Source organism: Balaenoptera ricei, chromosome 14, assembly GCF_028023285.1.
Source record: "Balaenoptera ricei isolate mBalRic1 chromosome 14, mBalRic1.hap2, whole genome shotgun sequence".
NCBI lineage: Eukaryota > Metazoa > Chordata > Mammalia > Artiodactyla > Balaenopteridae > Balaenoptera > Balaenoptera ricei.
In genome coordinates this window covers 50897752-50916048 of record NC_082652.1, presented here as the reverse complement: position 1 = coordinate 50916048, position 18297 = coordinate 50897752, and positions in this window count along the sequence as shown.

Here is an 18297-nt window from a genome sequence, read left to right as displayed (position 1 = left end):
AACAGGCAGGTAATTTGGTGCTGAAACAGCCCTCGCTGTGCATGCGTGGTCCAGCGGTTCTCAGCCCCGCTGTATGTTAGCATCACCTCTGCAGGGAGACAGAGGGGTGTAGAGGGAGGTGTCAAAATCCACAGGGATTCGGATTCAACTGGCCTGAGCTGGGAGGGGGCAGGGGGTGTGCTGCCGGGCATAGTATTTTTTAAACTCCCCAGATGCTGCTGATGTGCAGCCAGTGTTGAGACCCTTGCTGCAGCTACAAAGAGAATATTTCCCGTGGGGTATGGGGTACGTTTTCTAATTCACAGATCAGCTGGCTCTGTACACCCAGGCTCATGGGCAGTTTGGAAGGGGGTTCCTCTGTGTGTGTGTGTGTGTGTGTGTGTGTGTGTGTGTGTGTGTGTGTGTGTGTGTGTGCAGGGGTGTGTGTGTCTATTTAGGATTCCTTTTTACACAGCTCCCCAGCACTGGAGTCAGAAACACAAATGTCACTGAAGATTCCTCCCTGCTCCATATTCATCCCTCATGTTCAATCCGACCCAAGCCCCATTTTTCTCACACTGATACTTTCTCTTCTTTCAGCTCTGTTCCTGCCTGACCTCACTTCCTGTCTGGATGTTTTCAGTGTCCTCTTAAGTGCTCTTTCCAACAGTCTGACCCCCACCCCTCTGCTTTCCCCTATGCTTTCAGAGGGCCTTTCCACAACTTTGGATGAACTTGACTTTGCCCATCACGGCACATCCACTGGTGATTTGTCTGAGATACCTTGTCATTTCTGGCGCTGACCTGTAGTATCCAAAGGATGAACTCGGTCCTTTAAAAGAGAAAACAGTTGAAAAACCAGATTGTTTTCATAAGACCAAACTGAGGTCCAAGCTGCTCTGAGTGGAGTTTGACTCTTTCCCAATATCTGATACTTGTCTTTAATAGGAAGAAAGCAATCTACTATTGGGAACAGTTTAGAACTAACTACCTGTAATGTTGGACAAATGCTTTCGAGAGCTGAGGGCAGTCTGTGTGGATGAGAAGGACCCATTTTGTCCCCATCTCCCAAGTTAGAGCACGCATCCATCTGGATTTTGAATGTGTTTTGTAACTGGGCTAAAAGTATTTTCAATAAGAAATGTCTCACTTCTGAATCCATGGCCATCAGAAAGCAATACCAGATACTTGATGCTGTTTCCAGCAACCTATAACTGCGAGTTGGGAATGCTTAACTTAGCAAAAACAAAAGGTAAGGAAAGAAACTGATGGAGTACAGAGTAAAGAAACCAGAACAAAGAGGACAGATACCTTGGGAAGAGACTGAAAATGATGTCCTCTTGCAAATGCATGAAATGATTAGTGATATTTAAAATAATGTTCTACCTGGTAGGAATGTGCAAGCCTTATTTGGATCCTGATTCAAAGAAAAAGAAATTAAAACATTTTTGAAACAATTGGAAATTTGATATTTGATGATTTTTAGGAACTCTTATGAATACTTTTAGTTGTGATAATGGTCTTGTCATGTTAAAAGAAAGGATTCATATCTTTTAGAAACACATACTGAAATATTTATGGATGGAATGATGTGCTATCTGGGATGTGCTTCAGGATAATATGGGAGAGAGGAAGTCGGTGTGAGTAGTGCTGAAGCAAGATTGGCCAGTAACTGTTGAAGCTGAGTGATGGGTACACAGAGGTTCATTACACTATTCTACTTTCATAGGTGTTTGAATTTCTTCATAATAAAAAGGTTTTCTTTAGAATATGATGTTTTTATTACAAAAAAATTGTGATGAATTTTTACCTAAAATTGGTGGTCTGCAGGAACATAAAGGGGCTTATGGAAGCTGAAGGTTTGAGAAATGCTGCTGAATGGTACATGGTCTTAAATAGAGGGAATACCCAATTCCCAAAGCATTTCACAAAGAATAGGTTGGAAGAAAAGAACAACACGTCAGGTGAAGTTGTCCTCAAGACGTTGGTTAATAGAGGTCTTCGTTGTGAGTTCCGTTGTCCTGGAGGGCTATAAGAGTATTTCCCATGTAGGGGTAGGCGTGGGAGTAGAGAGACTAAAGACATCAGCTTCTAGTTCCTTCTGAGGAATAAATAAAATGTACTAGAGTGGGTTTGGGATGCATTAAAATGACTGTGGTTTGAGAAAATACCTGTTGATCTACTTCCTGATAGAATCTGCAATGTTTATACATCCATACAGAGAAGAAAATTAGATCTTCAAAGAACTAAGCACCTGGACAAACTGTTTTAGTTGAAGGAACTGCTTTCACAGAATTTGAACTACATTTATGCTTCTGTGCCTAGATTTAGGAACTGTATTGAAAGAAGTGAGGAGACACAGTCCTACAGAAATCCCTGTTGCATCTTTTGCAGAAATAGCCCTGAGGGCCCCCCACTGCCCTGCAGGGTTAAGCCTCCTAGTTTGGCACCCAGACGTGGAGCCTGATAGCCTAGGTTTGAATCTCATTTCTACAACTGACTAACTCTCTGGTCTTGGGCAAACTACTAACTTACTCTCAAATTCTCAGTTTCCTTATCTGTAAAATGAGTGTCGTAATAATATCCCCCTGACATGATTGCCAGGATCAAATGAGAAAATGTCAGAAGAGCATTTAACTCAGTCCCTGGCCCACATGCAAACTGTGAACCGTGATCCCTCACCTCTCCCTGGTCTCTGTATTAAAAAGGCGGATCTTTTTCTGACTTGCCGATATGCACCTTCTGCCTGATTATTCTGTCTCTTTTCTTTGGCTTCTAGGACTCTTGGGTCCGAATTCGCAGCCCATTTGTAGTAACTGAACAGCATCGTCTGACAGACACTCCTGTGTGCTCATCTTATTGCTGCTCTATCAGTTATTTTCCTTGTCTTCTTCCTTACTTATCATGGTCATTTAGTCCATCCTTTATTCTGTGTATTTTTATAAGCTGTCTCAACTTTTTTATGGAGCAAGGGAAGGGGTAAATAACTAGCTAAGTAAATAAGTGATCCGTGGCTGAGGCCGGGGAGGAGAGGAGTCGTGGCGGGGTTGGGGAGGGGGCGATAGAAACCACTCACTGGACCTCTTCCAGACCATTCTTGCTTTCTGCCTTCCTTGGTATCCACCATGTCTGCTGCCACTGTTTGTTGTAATAATGGGCCGGGAAACCCTCAAGAACAAAAGTAGGCCAAGTTGCCTACTTGTGTTGGTGACAGGATTCGGTGGGAAAATGGGGGCATCTCTCTTCCCACTACACACACGGAGCCCCTGGATTCAACCTGGTTTTCTTCCATGACTCCGCGGCCTCTGTCCACTGGTGCTTGTGTTCCAACTGCAGACAAAGGCTTTCCCGGGAAGGGGCAGCGTTTTCCTGGCCAACAGGATGCTGAGTGCTGACAGGCGCACAGTATACACCAAACACGTCGCTCTCCTCTGCTGGGGTCAGGAAGATGAGTCACCTCCAGCAGCCCGGGGGACTCAGAGCCTCGGATCTTCCCAGTAATGTCCTGGGCTTTTGCAATGTGGAATACTGTGAGGGCTTTTTTCAGGGATCCAGCTGAGGCCTTGGTGACCGATTTCTCCCCTAATAACAACTGGGGAGGAAACTGCTAACTAGAGATAAAGATAAGAGAGTTTCTGGTCTTTTCAATACCAGACCTTGAAAGTGAGGTGTCCTCAAAGCACACACTAGCACAATTCCCCCAAACTCCTTGCTTGCCTGCCTGGAAGGTTTTGTTAAAGAAACAATAACCTAAGTGTGCCCACTCATTACCATTCTCTCTGAAATTCGACGCCGCTATTTCTTTGCTTATGGAGTGGCGGAGGGCCAACCTGTGGCTCAGCCTCAGAGGCAAACACGGCTACAGGGGCAGAGGAGGAAGGCAAGGCAGAACTCCAGGGAGGGAAGGCGTCAGTGGGTCTGGGGGCAAAGGCAGCCCTCGCGGTAACACTGCCTGGCCAGGGCCCTCCGCAGAGAACACTGTGGGCGCTCTCTCAGAAAGCTGATGTCCTAGGTCTACAGTGAGGTTCATCTTTTATTTTGTAAGAAGCCTTTTTATTTACCTTTTTTTTTCTTCTTTATCTTTTTTCTCTAATTTAGTGAATAGGGAAAAAAACATCCACTATACAAAAAGTCAGACATAGACACGAAAAAGCACATATGGTATATTGCTAAGTGAATTTAAAAAATCACAAAACCGTAGACAAACCCCATTTTTGTAGTGACAAAAGAAATCAGTGAGAAGGGGTGTGAAATGATTCATGCCAAGGAGTTAATAGTTGCCTCCTTTGGAGAAGGGTGGGGATTTGGGGAAGGAGTGATGAAGGAGGGGAAGTTTTTACTCTGAAATTTTGGAATTTTTGGAAAGAACACATAGTAATTTTAAAAGAGCAAAAAGCTCAATTTGGGAGCTCTGGGTTGGGAGTATTTCCCGCAGGCAGAGCTCAGGCTCGTCCTTGAGGGTGGACGCTCCTCCCCGTGTTGCCTCGGTCCATGAGGGAAGTCCCCACCTCCCCACCCCATCCTTCAGCATGAGGGACCCTCTCTGCCCCGCTCCAAGTCGGGAATGCTGGCTCCCCCTGACAGCGCAGTGACTGCACTTAGCGGAATGCGAACGGTATCTCCATTTAATGCTCACGACGCTCCTGTGAGGCGGGTAGAGCAGCACGTCCACTTCACGCCTGCGGAACCTGAAGCCCAAGAGGAGAAAGTGCACGGCTACCAGGAGGCAGCGAGGGCAGCGAGCCAGGCCCCTCCATCCAGGCCCGGGGGTCCTTTCAGCCCCTGCTTCCTCTGGCAGAGGGCTGGCCTGGAGCTACCTGAGGAGGGCGAGACGGAGCACAGGGACCCCGCCTGGATGAACCACGAGAACGCCGAAGTGACCGTCAGGACTGGTCCGTGGCGGCGAACTCTGTGTGCAACCTGGTGGCCACCGTGCCCAGATATTTAGTCAAACAGCAGTCTAGGAGTCACTGTGAGAGTATTTTTTAGATGAGATTAACATTTAAACCAGTGAACTTCGAGTAAAGCACTTTACTCTCCATAATATGGGTGGGACTCACCCAGTCAGTTGAAGGCCTTCAGAGGAAAAGATGGAGGGCCCTGCAAGAGAAAATCCTGCCTTCAGGCTGCCTTTGGACTCAAGCTGCCACCTCAGCTCTTCCCTGGATCTCCAGCCTGCTGGCCTGCCCTTCACACTGCCGTCTTGCCAGCCCCACTATCACGTGAGCCAATTCCCTGAAATAAATATCTCTCTCTCTCTACATGTATACACACATCCAACTGGTTCTGTGTCTCTGGAGAACCCTGACCAGTACACTTTCTCTAAAGGAGAAGACTGGGTGGACACATTTCTTCTAAACTACCTTTCACTGGCATCACCACACCCAGCAGTGAGGCTTGCGCAACTTACATGCTTCACAAGTAATTGAGTGAGAACCAACAGCTAGGCGGAAAATGCTTCATGGCTTTGCCAGATATGATATTTATTTAAACTACTGCTTTGTTCCCATCTAAGTCATTGGATCTAATGGAAAAGAACAGAAATTGACTGGACTAAATCAAGGGTGGGAGGGTGGGAGTGATGAGTGGTGAGGTACCTTCCATTTCTGAAGAGTCTGTGACCCAGGATCAGTCCAGAAACTACAGCTTCTGTCTTGTCTTTTAAATCAGAGTAAATGGGGTCTGGCGGGGCCAGAAGCAGAGCTTTAAGCCAGGCACTGCTTCCTCTCGCTCCCACCCCATGTGCAGGTCCCTCCGTAAGGAAGGGCCCAACCCCATTCTGTCTACACATGCCCTCACCATGGGCAAACACTTCCTGTTACCTATACACAATGCTGAGACCAGCGTGAACTCATTTAGGTGCCTAGCAGTATCTGCATTTTACAAGAGCTGGGAGAAGAACCCAGAGAAACAGCTCCTAACTGGGGGGCATCACTACTCCAATTTTAACCATGAAGGAGACTGAGGCCCAGGGATATTGGGCTGTCTGCCCAGGGCTGCACAGGAGTCATGGTCCAAGCTGGTCATGAGGCTGCCGGGAAGGAGAAAGGTGTCTGGGAGGATGTGCCCTGGCTTCTCTGGAGTCCTCATTCACCAAGCCTCACCACTTCTTGAGGAGCAGATCCTGAGGAAGGGATGGAGACTTGGCACCCTGGCTTTACCGCAGAACTGTGTCCTGGATATGGAAGAGTGCTTCTTAATTCCCATTTAAATTTCTGGCCTAATGTCTCCTTTCAAATAAGTTGCGTCCAACACAACATTTCGTTTCCCACAACGTGGCAAGCTCGTTCCTTGTCTGCTACAGCTTGGAGAGTTCCCTCATCCCTCAGCACTCAGCTTAGCGGTTACCTCCTCCAGAAAGCTTCCCTGTCACACACACACACCCCCGCTAGCTCTGGTGGTCCACAGGCTCCATGCTAGATGCCTTGCATGGTCACCAGGCTGAGCCCTTTAAGGGCAGGGAGCCTGACACTGAGAGCATCTGGCACATGGTAGAGCTTGGTAAACATCTGATGACTAAACCATGGAGAGAGTAGAAGTGAGTACACTCGGGAATATTTCCTCTTTTAGGGAAAAATGACTAGAAATTACTAATCATCTTGCGCGATACATAATGGGCATTCAATGATTATAGAATAATTCTTAAAAGTAAGAGGGTTGTGCTCAGAATAAATAGCCTCTGACTTAAGTTATGCTGTGGGGATACTAGGCGGTCTCACTGTAGTTTCTGGGTAAAAATGTCAATGGCCATGAAGAGAATGTTTTCAATTTTAAGTTTTCCTTCCATACATTTTCTAAAACCACCATAATGTCTTGTTGCTTATCTAGAATCTAGTAATTAGCACAAAATTTAGCCCCAAATTATGTATTAGAGGTATTTTAAACTTGAAATTGAATATGACAGGATTCCAGGGGCCTGCCAATTATCTAGGATAAATAAGATCCACCTGGTGTCAAATTTTCCAGTTAATTCAACAAATTCAAAATCACTTGGTTTAGACATTAGGCAACATTGTGTTTGTTCCCTTTCATTGAGTCATCCATTCATGTGGGGAATGGAAGCCTTCTGCCATAGGAGGGTTAGGAAGGTGCTCTAGGGGATAAGACATCAACAAGCAAGAAGGAGGAGGTCAGAAGTCCACCAGTGGGTGGATGGGTGTGCACGGACTAAACCTAAAAGCATAGCTTAGACTTTTGATCAAATGGTGTTATAACCGTCAAGGAAACCTAAGTTAAAAAATATACAGATAATGCTGTGATTAGGAGTAGGGCCCAGTAGGGATGAGACAGGCTAGATCTTGATGAGAAGGATGCTGAAAAGGAAAGGGAATAACTTACGTATGGAAAATTTTCTTTGGCTAATAACTGCCATTCCATATAGGCAATAAAAATAAATCTGTAGCGTTCTTGACGAATAAAGGGACAAGCAACAAGATGGAATGGACAGGGGCTGGCCCCTAGGCCAAGCTGGAGGAAAGGCAGCCTGGGACCCGGGGCAATGACTCAGGCAGGAGGAATGTGGCTCGGGCTGCCTGCAGCTGTGATAAGGAGGACAGGATGGGGGCACAGCAGAGGACATCCTGGAGCAGCCCGGCGACTTTCCACATAGGAACTCATGCAGAAACCCAGGGCCTGAAAGAATTCCAGCCCCCATGCCAGGCAGAGTCCTGGAATGCGAACAAGGGGAAAAGAGTAGAGATGTAACCCTCCATCACCAAGGCCTGGTGGAGAGAGGGAGCGAAGCACAGCTGAGGTCCAGTGCGCTGTGCAGACAGCTTCGTCACAGACCCAGCTGCCTCCTGCCTTCCAGCCTTGCAGCCCTGAGCTGTGCTGAACCCTTTTCAGCCTAGCCTGGGATGTCCCCATGCTCTGCGCCTTCTAACACTTGGATTCAAACCTCAGGCATGTTTCTCCTACCAGCTGGTTTTGTGCCATATCTGTATAATGCTGTGCCTTAATTTACTTAGGATGCTCCCTTCAAGGGGCTCACATTTTAAACATAGCCTCTGCCCGTTAAGCAAATATCCTTGTTCATAAATTACTCTCACCTGAACCCCCATACCCCTCCCCACCCCCCAAACACAGAGGATCCCTGGGCTTCCTTGTAGCACTGTCAAAACCCTTCCCGGGCATCGAAGGGCATCCACTCACCAGGCCCCCGATGGGACCAGGCACAGGGCACGCTTTCCCGATTTGGAAGCAATCTCATTACTAGGCAGTGTAAACCACCGGGATTTCCCAAGAGGAACAGGCCCCTGCTTTGTCAGGTTTCTCTGCTTTTTTCCTTCTGTAATGGAGTCTGGAGCTCAGGTCCCTCCCCCTACAACCTCTCCTACACACGCCTGGGGGCTGGGGTTCTGGCCCATCCTTCAGCGAGCTCCCTGCTTCCCCAGTGAAGTAAAACATCATCCTATTAACATCCTGGTGGTAAGTCATGTTGCTAGCATGTACCTTGATAGGATGTGATGAGAATTACACTTCACCTCTGTGGTCTTCCTTCCAAAACCCAACAGGCCCACTCTAATTATGAGAAAAACCTCAGACGAATCCCACCTGAGCAACACTCCACAGAATAACTTACCAGTACTCCTCGAAACTGTCAAGGTCATCAAAAACAAGGAAAGTCTGAGAAGTCATCATAATCAGGAGGAACTTAAGGAGACATAACGATGAAATGTAATGTCATGTCCTAAATGGGATCCTGCAGCAGAAAATGACATCAAGCAAAAACTAAGGAAATCTGAAATAAGGTATGGAGTTTAGTTAATAACAATGTATCAATATTGGTTCATTAATTCTAGCAAATGTATATAAATGTAACATAAAAAGTTAATTACCAGAGAAACTGGGTGTGGGCTATGTGGGAACTCCCTGTACTATCTTTGCACCTTTTCTGTAAATCTAAAACTGTTCTAAAAGAAGAAGTTTGCTTTAAAAAAAAACGGCTTTTTTTGAAAAGTCATTCTACAACCCCCAATAGAGCAGCAACTGCTGAATCCCATATCACTGAAGAAAATCTTACTTGTGGATCCTAAATGCTGCCTTTCAAACCATAGGCATGATAAAGTATCATTAGTTACCAAGTGAAAACTCACCCACTTTAGCCTTCTTTACTGCTATTTTAAATATCTATTATATATTCTAGATATAATAATTAAGAATCACTATTACTATGTCCTTTAAAAATTCTGGTTTGACTTATTTCTGATTCAGAAAGTAATATGTTACATGGTATGACTTGAAAAGAAGATATTGTTGCCAAAATTATTTCTCCCATAAGAAATAGTATTATTTGCAAACTTCCCATAAAAGCATTTTTGGAAATGACTCAGAATGCTGACTCCACCACATTCTACCTTGTAGGAATTGTGATAACGAAGCAGTAATTTCCGGTAATAGCGAGGTGCCATACACCCCAAGCAAGAAGATTCCGTATCTTATTGTGCGTATGTGAAGTCTGGTCCATTCTTTCTTGGAGTAATTTGTGAAGTTATAAATGCTTGCTACTCTGATTTCATCCCTCATATATTTCTTGTGCTGTTGTTGTTTTATGGGGAATGGGAGGATTTGAGAAGGGGAGAGATGTTATCCAGGGGAAATTTGGGGAGAAGCTTTTCTTGTTCTCTGAAGAAATATCTCAAACAGAATACTAGTGCCTTGGCTTGCCTATGTGTGGCACAGAACACATCATGACACCATCATGGAATCAAGTTATGGCAGACTCGGTTGAATGGAAAATCAATGGGCTGGCAAATGCCTTTGAAAAACTGAAATATGCACCATGAACCCTGTCACGCAGTCCTGCCCCACCACTAAAATCCGAACACCTCCCTGTTTTGTTTTACCTGCCATCTATTCAGCTCTCTAGTCTTTTGGGCTTCCTCACACCTCAGTCCTGGCACCCATTTTCCACCCTTTGCCAGCTTCTCCCTGGTTTCATACCCTTCCACTCTGTGTGGGTTGGGACAGAAAACTTGGCCCAAAAGGGTTAGGGCAGGGGCTGCTGGCACAACTTCCACTGAGTCCCCTACATGCCCAGTCCTCTGTCAAGTGCTCCTCCCCGTCTGTTTCATTTAGTTAGCAAGAGCTTTGGCATTTCAAAACGAATCAACGATTAGAAGGCTCACAATACAATCAGCCAATCAAAAAGCTGCAGAGCAACTGAGTCACTTCAACATCTTAAAGCTCGTTTCTGAGCACTGCCCACACCCAGAGCCTGCTGAGTTGGTCTCTTTAGGCAGTTTGCTCACTTCCCTTCCACTGGTAACTGGTGATCAAAGGATCCCCAGTTTAAGCAAAATCTGACTGGTCTGCTCATACTTGGAGGTCCTAGCGCTGCTTACTTTCATGAAACAAAATCTTCAGTTGCCCAGAGCCTTTGGCGGTTCCACGTTGGCTACTCACAGGGCACAAGCTCATGTTGAGACAGGCAAATTGTCTGGTTGGTTCCATCACCATTCTGTAAATTCTGCCAAATGTTGTTTGCACACAGATTCACCCCCATGCTGACGAAGCAGAGTTAGTGACTGAGACTACTTCTACCATGTCTCAGGGCCAGGCCTGACAAGGAGGTGAGAAGTCTGGATTTGGAGGCCGAGGATCTGGGTTTGCACTCCACACCTCTGCTTACTAGATAGGTAAAGGATAGGTTAACAGGAATGCTCAGAAATCTTAATGTGCTCATCTGAAAATGAAGGTAATAATCCCTGTGTGTTGTGGAGCTTATGTGAAATTTCATGTAAATGTGCTTTGCGAGGTGCTACAGATACGAAGTGCTTTAGTATTCACGGTATAAAGTTTACAGAGATGCTTCTGAGCAGGCGAGGTAATATGCAGGCAGTTTCAGGACTGTCAATTTCATTACGATGTTAAAAATGTGACTCTTAAGGCCTTCCGTGCCACTTGGCTACCAATTGAATAGTAAAAACAAAGTTGAGAAAACCATGGCCGATTGGTATTTGCAGAAATGTTAGTAGAGGTGTAGGCTTTGTTGTTAGACAAAAAAGCTCTTGAATTGGTCAGGGCCAAATGCAACCTTCACAACCTGTCAATCTATCAATCTAAGCGAGAGAAAAGATGGGTAGGACTTGATAAGGACTTTGCAAAGCTCCAAGCCTTTGAAGCAGGTGAGTGTGAGGCCAGCAACAGTGCTGAGGCCCTCTGCCACTAATCAGGCTGTGATCATCATCAGTGCTGTTCAGTCTTTTCATTCTCTGAATGGTATCTTTTGATGAAGTGAATTTTAATTTTGCTGCCCTTTTATTGATCACTGTATTTCTTGTACAGTTAGTGGGGATTTTTTTTGTGTTCTAAGAAATCTTTGCCTACCTCAAGGTCATGAAGATATTCTCCCATGCTCTCTGCTAAAAGCATTTTGGTTCCTATTTAATTTTGTTATTCATCTTGAATTAATTATTTTGAGTATGAGGTCAGGGTTTAGATAAATGTATTATGACATGCATCCATCATTATGGTATCATACAGAGTATCTTCATGCCCTAAAAATCCTCTGTGCTCTGCATATTCATCTCTCCCCTCCCCCCAACCCCTGGCAACTACCGGTCTTTTTACTGTCTCCATAGTTTTGCCTTTTCTAGAATGTCATACAGTTGGACTCATACACATGAGGTAGCCTTTCCAGACTCGCTTCTTTCACTTACTAATATGCAATTAATTTTCCTCCATGTCTTTTTATGGCTTACTAGCTCATATGACCTTAGCCCTGAATAATATTCCATTGCCTGAATGTGCCACAATTTATCTTCTTACCTACTGAAGGTCATCTTGGTTGCTTCCAAGTCTAGGCAATTATGGACAGAGCTGCTATTGTCATCCATACGCAGGTTTTTGCGTAGACGTAAGTTTTCAACTCCTTTGGGTAAATACCAAGGAGCATGATTTCTGGATCGTATGGTAAGAGTACGCTTAGTTTTGTAAGAAATTGTCAAACTGTCTTTGAGAGTGGCTGTACCATTCTGCCTTCTCCCCCATGAATGAGAGTTCCTATTGTTCCTCATCCTTGTCAGCTTTTGGTGTTGTCAGTGCTCCGGATTTTGGCCATTCTAATAGGTGTATAGTGACAGTATTCACTTTTTGGTGTATAGCCCTATGTTGCATAGAATTTTTTTGACATATAATTTACACAGAGTAAAAACCTTTTTAATGTGTACAATTCAGTTGTTGTGCAACCATCACCACTACCTAATTTTAGAGCATTTTCATCATCCCCCAGAAGAAACCTGTGTCCATTAACAGTCTCCATTTCCACCTCTCCCAAGCCCCTGGCAACCACTGTCCTGTTTTCTGTCTCTACAGATTTACCTATTCTGGATATTGTATATAAAATGGAATCATGTAATATGTGATCTTTTGCATCTGGCTTCTTTCACTTAGCATGTTTTTGAGGTTCATCCATGTTGTAGCATGTATCAGTACTTCAATCCTTTTTATGGCTGATATATTCCATTGTGTGGATAAACCACATTTTATTTATCCATTCATCAGTTGGTGGACATTTGGGTTGTTTCACCTTAGTGCGAATAGTGCTGCTATGAACACTCATGTACAAGTTTTTGTTAGAATAGTTTTCAGTTCTTTGGGGTATATATCTAGGAGTAGACTTGCTGAATCATTTGGTAATTCTATGTTTAACTTTTTCAGGTACCATCAAAATGTTTTCCCCAGTGGCTGTACCATTTATATTCCTACCAGCAATGTATGAGGGTTCCAATATTTCCATATTCTCCCCAACACTTGTTTATTTTCTGGTCTTTTTTTTTTTTTTTTAGCCATCCTAGTGGGTGTGAAGTGATACCTCATTGTGGTTTTGGTTTGTGTTGCTCTAATGACTAATGATGTTGAGCATCTTTTCATTGGCCATTTGTATGTATTTGTTGGAAAATGTCTGTTCAAGTCCTCTGCCCACTTTTTAAATTAGGTTCTTGTCTTTTTGTTGTTGAGTTATAAAGTTCTTTAGATATTCTGGTTGCTAGACCCTTATCAGATATATGAATTGCAAATATTTTCTCCCATTCTGTAGGTGGTCTTTTTACTCTCTTGATAGTGTTCTTTGGTGCACAGAACTTATAAAATTTTGATGAAGTCCAATTTATCTATTTGTTGTTGTTGTTGTTGCCTGTGCTTTTGGTGTCATATCCAAGAAATCACTACCAAATCCAATGTCATGAAACATTTCCTATATGTTTTCTTCTAAGAGTTTTATAGTCTTGGCTCTTATGTTTAGGTCTTTAATCCATTTTGAGTTAATTTTTGTATATGGTGTAAGGTAAAGGCCCAGTTTCATTCCTTTGCATATGGATATACAGTTTTTCTATCACTAATTGTTTTTTTTTTTTTTTTTTTTTTTAATTTTTTATTTATTTATTTATTTATTTATGGCTGTGTTGGGTCTTCGTTTCTGTGCCAGGGCTTTCTCTAGTTGTGGCAGGCGGGGGCCACTCTTCATCGCGGTGCACGGGCCTCTCACTATCGCGGCCTCTCTTGTTGCGGAGCACAGGCTCCAGACGCACAGGCTCAGCAGCCGTAGCTCACGGGCCCAGTTGCTCCGCGGCATGTGGGATCCTCCCAGACCAGGGCTCGAACCCGTGTCCCCTGCATTGGCAGGCGGACTCCCAACCACTGCGCCACCAGGGAAGCCCTCTATCACTAATTGTTAAAAAGCCTGTCCTTTCCACATTAAAGTGTCTTGACCCTTGTTGAAAATCAACTGACCATATATGTAAGGGTTTATTTCTGGGCTCTCTACTCCATTTCATTGGTGTATATATCTGTTCTCATGCCAGTACAACAATTTTGATTACCATAGGTTTTTAGTAAGTTTTGAAATCAGGAAGTGTGAGTCCAGCAACTTTGTTCTTTTCAAGGTTATTTTAGTGATTTGGAATTCCTTACGATTCCATCTGAATATAAGGCTGCATTTCTATTTCTGTAAAAAAAAATGCCATCGGGATTTTGATAGGAATTGCATTGAACCTATATGTTGCTTTTGGGAAGTATTGTCATCTTAACAATATTAAGTCTTCCAATACATGAAAATGAGACATCTTTCCACTTATTTAGGTCTTTAATTTCTTTCAACAATGTTTTGTAGTTTTCAGCCTGCAAGTCTTTTGCCTCCTTGGTTAAATTTATTCCTAAGTATGTTATTCTATTTTATGCTACTTATGCTACTGTAATGGAATTGCTTTCTTCATTTTATTTTCAGATCATTCATTACTACCATCATATGCATGATTCCAACACACCATAAACATAATTCCAACATCTCTCAATCTGACCCATTTTGTCAAATGGTATTTCTTAAATTTAATTTTTAAATTTTTGCTGCTAGTGTATAGAAATACAATTTATATTTGTATATTGACCTTGTATTCCGAGACCTTGCTGAATTCACTTATTAGTTCTAGACAGTTTTAATTCTTTCTTTCCAATTTATATGCCTATTTTTTTTTTGCCCTATTGTCCCAGTGAATAGTGAGCTCCAGTGCAATGTTGAAGAGAAGTGATGAGAGTGGACAGCGTTGCCTTGCTCTCCATATTAAGGTGAAAATTCCAATATTTCATCATTATATATGATGTTAGGTATAGGTTTTTTTTTTTTTTTTAATTACCTCTGTCAGGTTGAGAAAGTTTCCTTTTATTCCTAGCATGCTGAGAGTTTTTATTATGAATAGGTGCTGAATTTTGTAGACTGTTTTTCCTGTATCTACTGAGATGGTCATATGATTTTTCCATTTTATTTTGATAATATGATGAATTATATTGATTAATATTTTTAAATAAAACAACCTTACATTCCTGAGGAAAAAAATCCTAGTTTTTGGTCATAAAAAAAAAATGTTAGGTTCAGTTTGCTAGCATTTTGTTAAGGATGTTTGTGTCTATGTTCAAAAGGGATATTGGTCTGTGGTTTTCTTTTCTTGTAATGTCTTTGTCTGGTTTTGGTCTTAGGGTTGGGGCTGGCCAAAAGTTTTAAAAATTGGGAAATGATTTTCTCCTCTATTCTCTGAAACAGTTTGTGTATAGTTGGTATAATTTCTTCCTTGCAGGTTGGATAGAATTTACCAGTGAAACTATCTTTGCAAAAGGTTTTTAATTGCACAGTCAATTTTTAAAATCAACATGAGGATCTTCAGATTCTCTGTTTCTTCCTGTGTCAGTTTTAGTAAGTGTGTTTTTCAAGGAATTTGTCCTTTTTATCTAACTTAGTATTTTTTAGCATAAAATTGTTCAAAAACCCTTTATTCACCTTTATTAATCCTTTATCTCTGCAGAATTGCTAACAATAACCCCCTTTTAATCCTGATGTTTGAAATGTGTGTTTCTCTCTTGTTAACTTACTCAATCTGATGTTATTTTCTATCAGCCTCAAGGAACTTGTTTAGCATTTCTTGTAGTGTGAATTTGCTAGAGATGACTCTCAGCTTTTGTTTATCAAAAAATGTCTTTATTTTGCCTTAATTTTTATAATATATTTTGGTAGTTTATAGACTCTAAGTTGCAGACATTTTTTTTCTTTCAGCATTTAAAGATCTTGTTCTATTGTCAGGCCTTATTGTTTCCGATGAGAGGTCAGCTTAATTTTGTATGTATATAATACGTCTTTTTTCTTCTGGCTCCTTTTTAGATTTTTTTTTTAACTTTGTTGTCAGCATTTTGATTACAAAGTGACTGGGTGTGATTTTCTTTATGTTCACTCTGCTTATGACTTGCTCAGCTTCCTGGGTCTGGGGTTTATATTTGTTTTCTTTTGTTCAACCATGTAAATCTTGGCTGCCTCCTGCCCACACTGTCTTCCTCTAGAGCAGGCCTGCTCTTCTATCTACCTATACCAGACTAGGTGTTTGCCTCAGCTGGGGCCTTTGGCTCAACCATGGGGGGCTCATTCCGACCTGAAATTCAGTTAATCAGGGCTTCCTTGCATCTACAACCTATTCACCAAATAGAAAAGTATGATTATTCGTTCATGTAGATTTATTTTGTTGTTACCATGGTAGTGAAGGCCTTTTGCATTCTCCTTCATCCTAATCCTGAAGAAGAATTCAGGGTGTTTATTCTTATTCCCTTCCTTCTAGATACATGAGAGATTGTACTTCCTGCTTCATAAAAGTTAGGTGTGGCCATGTGACTGAAAAGTGACCAACTGACCAATGAAAAGTGAAGTGTGACTGTTTCTGGGCAGAATATTTAAGCCTGCGTGTGATTGGACACCATCACTTCCCTCTGTGTGGTAAGTTGAATAATGGCCCCCCAAAGACGTCCTCTTAATCCCTGGAACCTGTGAATATGTTACCTCACAGGACAGACAGGATCTCGCAAATGTGATTAAGGATCTTGAGATAAGGAGATTATCCCGGCTTCTCCAGGTGCGCCCAGTGTAATCACAAGGATCCTCACAAGAGGGAGGCAGGAGAGGCAGAGTGGAAGAAGATGTGACGATGGAGCAGAGGTAACAGAGAGAGAATTGAAAATGCTCCACTGCTGGCTGTGAAGATGGAGGAAGGCGCACAGGCAGCCTCCAGAAGCTGGAAAGGGAGGGAAACAGATTCTCCCCGAGAGCCTCCGGAAGGAAAACAGTCCTGCCGACACCTTCATTTTAGCCCAATGAGACCCATTTCAGACTGTGACCTTCATAACTGGAAGACAATAAATTTGCATTGTTTTCAGGCACTTAAGTTTGTGGTAACTGGTTACAGCAGCAATAGGAAACGAAGACACTCTGTCCCAACAACGGCAATGCTCCAAGCTGGGGAGCCTGTCAGCCTGCATTCCTGAGTGAGTGACACAGAGCAAAGCAGAGCCCCCAGCTGACCATGGCATACCTGGAGTACGAACAAGAAGTAAAACTTTGTCCTTTTAAGCCACAGAGGTTTTGCAGGTATCTGCTTTTACAGCAAAGCTACGTGTCAGTACAAATCCCACACAAAGTATGTAACTCTATACAACTTTGCTGTGGGACTTGAACATTTTTTTCAGTGGGGCCTGAGAGTTCAGGCCCCTAGAAGTGATGAAATATTTGGGCTATTCTGACAGGAACATCAGGAATGGTTTAGAGTTAGTTCAGCAAGTCTGTTGAGGGCCTGGTATGTCATAGCTCCTCAGTGCCACAGAGGACACACACAGAGATTCAGGATGTTCTGCTCTTTCACGAAAGGAGAGTAATTGGAAGGAGAATCTCTGTAGGCAGGAAGCCCAGAAGACAATATAAGGTGTGAATTCAAGTGTACTTCAGAGAGTTTTGGTAACAGTGAAGAAAAGTTACTATGGGGAAGAAAATTTGTTGAGAGCAAACAGCCTCTTTAAATCAGTAATGAGTTTTGCTAGAAAGCGCTGTTCAGAGGGACAGAGAACTGAGGTCTTTACTCTACTTTTGTGAGAACAAGTCAAATGACAAGAACAAAAACAAAATAACAAGCTGAATGCATAGGCTTCTGCAAGCAGGTATGTGTCAGGGTCTCTCCTGGGACCAGGACACATATAATCCTATAACCCCTTTGCCTGTCTGTAGAAGAGGACAACAAATGTTCCCAAAGAGCAATTCAAAAATGTTAGGATTCTACACTATATAATGTAATTATGACTGCATTTTGCAGAAAGGATAAAATGTGTCTACTACATCAGTTTCTAAGGCAGTAAGGAGTGCGTTACACTTTTAGAGATTTCTCTTAGGATTGAGGAGTACTAGCCCATGAAAAGATCTAATGAATCATCTAATCTAATGCCCTGTGAGGGCTGGATGGTCTTGACCCTGACTCTGGGTCCAGGAAGAACCCAGGGATGGGAGTGTGTTTTCTAGGTTCTGAAGTGCAAGATTCTAGGACTGAGTCTGGAGACCTTTCCTAGGGTGGGGTTGAAGGCAGCCAAGCAGGGTGTAACTAGAGGAAGAGTGTGAACCATGACCCTCAACAGGAGCGAAGGGTAAAGCAGACACAAAGGAAGAGCACCACAGCGACAGAGGCAGGAGGAGCCACTGAGAAGCAGAGTGCTCAGGACTGAAATTAGGGCGCTGGAATCCACTCCAGAGACTAAGTGGAATGCCCAGTGTGATAAAGCCTATCTTCATGAAGTGCTGGCCTCATGGCCTGGCGTAGACCTGGGGCTCGGAGACCCGGGAGGTGACGGGACTTCCTGAAGATGACATGGAGGAGGACCCTGACCCTCGTGGGCATCCAACCTCTCTCCACTCTGCCTATGGGTCCGTGAAAACTTTATCCATGAACTCTCACTTATCTTATCTACCTCAGGGCCTTTGCACTGGCTCTTCTTTCTGGTTGGAAGGCTCTTACCCCACATATCTAC